Here is a 2500-nt window from a genome sequence, read left to right on the forward strand (position 1 = left end):
CGGCGAACAGTCGCAAACGGACGGAATCGGCACTAGGTCCGATCGCCATCACAATTCACATACTTGCCACGGGCCGGACGCGAACTAAGTCGCGGCCTCCCGCCATCAGTAAACCGTCGAGCGAGCTGTTCGGAAACCCAGTGTCCGTAAACATCGGAAAATCCGAGCTCACGGGCTACACTCGAGACCGTAGAACAGCACCCAACGGATCGCGACGACCTACTAGGGGAGAAGTGCACGCGTCCGAAGCCGGAGATGAACCGAAGGGAACAGCCAACGCGAACGTCGCCGTTTCCACAGTCAGTAAATCCCAACAACAGGCGCGAATGAATCTCCCCATTCGACCTTTCGGGTTTCTCAGGTTTACCCCTGAACGGTTTCACGTACTCTTGAACTCTCTCTTCAAAGTTCTTTTCAACTTTCCCTCACGGTACTTGTTCGCTATCGGTCTCGTGGTTATATTTAGCCTTAGATGGAGTTTACCACCCACTTAGGGCTGCACTCTCAAGCAACCCGACTCTAAGAAGAGATCCTCTAGCAAGCCGCAGCGGTCGCTACGGGCCTGGCACCCTCTATGGGCGATGGCCCCATTCAAGATGGACTTGAACGCGCCGCGAACTCGCCAGATAATGGATCCTTCCAAACACCACATCTCCCGGCGACCGGTTACGATCGCGGGATTCAGTGCTGGGCTAATCCCTGTTCGCTCGCCGCTACTAAGGGAATCCTAGTTAGTTTCTTTTCCTCCGCTTAATAATATGCTTAAATTCAGCGGGTAGTCTCACCTGTCCTGAGGTCGTATGTTCAAATCATCGAAACGTTCCGAAACTAACCTTTGGCGGCTCATAAAATCACGTACCTTACGCGAGGGAGTTAGCCTACTCAAAGGCGTCTATTATCTCCTGCTCCGTATGGCGGATCATGCGAATCCAAGCAAAGTGCTTCGGTGTTTCGGGGGTGCGCTCATGAAAGCTCATCCGCAACGCGCGACAACTGGCACATTAAAGCGATCGGACGTCGTTCAGATTTCTCGGACACGACGATCGCATGTCTACAGTCATGGGCGCAGATCGAGCAATACCACGACACCACAATATATGCTTTCGCAATTCAAGACGGCGCGTTACGAAAACAACTCCTCATCATTCCAACACACGAGGCGTCGAAACGACAGAACGTTGATCGTCACGCGGCAAACCGTCCAACTCGCCCAAATGACCTTCGGTACAGGATCAACGTTAGACGACCTTTACGTCGTCACTTCGTCAAGCCATAACGTCTGGCCGGGCAGTCTTTGTAATGGAACCGACCCTCAGTCAGGAGTGGTCCGAGGACAGTGTCCGAGGACCGCAATGTGCGTTCGAAATGTCGATGTTCATGTGTCCTGCAGTTCGCATGTTGACGCGCAATTAGCTGCGTTCTTCATCGACCCACGAGCCAAGTGATCCACCGTTCAGGGTAATCTTTTATGTTCGATTTCTCGGTACTAGTCGCAATGGACTTTCCCTCGAAATACGAGACGCCAACTGCGAACCTCCTCGAGAATGACATTCCAATGACTGAGACGACCCACTGAAGGGTCAATACGTCAGTCGATCGGCGCAAAATCTTCGGTTCAACTAGTTTGCGTACTAATCTAGTGACAATTATCGTAAAAAATTCGGACGGAGACAAACGTCGCAGACAATCCCGAAAGAGCATAAAAACGCTAATGTAACGGGCGTCGCACAACGTCGACGTCTTCGTCCCTGGAATAGATCGTCCTACCGAAGTCCGTAGACAACGGTAACGACTGATCGATTTCGGGCGAGAATCTTTAAAACCTGCAGCCGGCTCCTCGTTCCGTGCCAAACACGAAACTTCGCCCAGCCACGAACGCGGCAATCCAAGCGCTTCGAATCCTTATTCCGAGCACATCACGAGACTTCGCCCAACTACGAACGTCAGCATAAGCAGCCGGCTCCTCGTTCCATCAAGGAACTTCGCCCAACCACAAACGCCGACATAAGCGGCCGGCTCCTCATTTCGTGAGCATCTCTAAACATGGACCTACAACGAAGGCTGCACACACGTGCGGCCGGCTCCTCGTTTCGAGGATATCACAAGACTTCGCCCAACCACGAACGTCAGCATAAGCAGCCGGCTCCTCGTTCCGTCAAGGAACTTCGCCCAACCACAAACGCCGACATAGGCGGCCGGCTCCTCATCTCGTAAACATCACGAAACTTCGCCCAACCACACGAACGCAAAGCCAGCGGCCGGCTCCTCGTTCCGTGCACATCACGAAACTTCGCCCAACCACAAAACTCTACGTGCGTTCTAGGTACCCGGATAATCGGTCTAAACGATCGCATCCATATAGGGTTCCGGTCATAATCGTCTAACCAAATGCTCACATAATCTGCGATCGTTCTGAAACGACGGACGTAAGCCAAGAGGAGACGCCGACCAGATGTTTAACGTCGATCGGGCAACGTGATAGCTCACTATTATCTCACGG

At 52.7% G+C, this 2500-nt stretch overlaps 1 non-coding gene and 1 pseudogene across 1 annotated transcript; both read right to left on the reverse strand.

Annotated features, from left to right (window-relative positions):
* LOC123688263 overlaps positions 1-799 on the reverse strand; it is a 4387-nt pseudogene extending 3588 nt beyond the window's left edge.
* A 507-nt stretch (positions 800-1306) lies between these two features.
* On the reverse strand, positions 1307-1461 carry LOC123686904. The gene has a single exon (XR_006748658.1). It is a non-coding gene; the product is annotated as a 5.8S ribosomal RNA (ribosomal RNA).
* Positions 1462-2500: the final 1039 nt, after the last annotated feature.

Source organism: Harmonia axyridis, chromosome X (assembly GCF_914767665.1).
Source record: "Harmonia axyridis chromosome X, icHarAxyr1.1, whole genome shotgun sequence".
Taxonomy (NCBI): domain Eukaryota; kingdom Metazoa; phylum Arthropoda; class Insecta; order Coleoptera; family Coccinellidae; genus Harmonia; species Harmonia axyridis.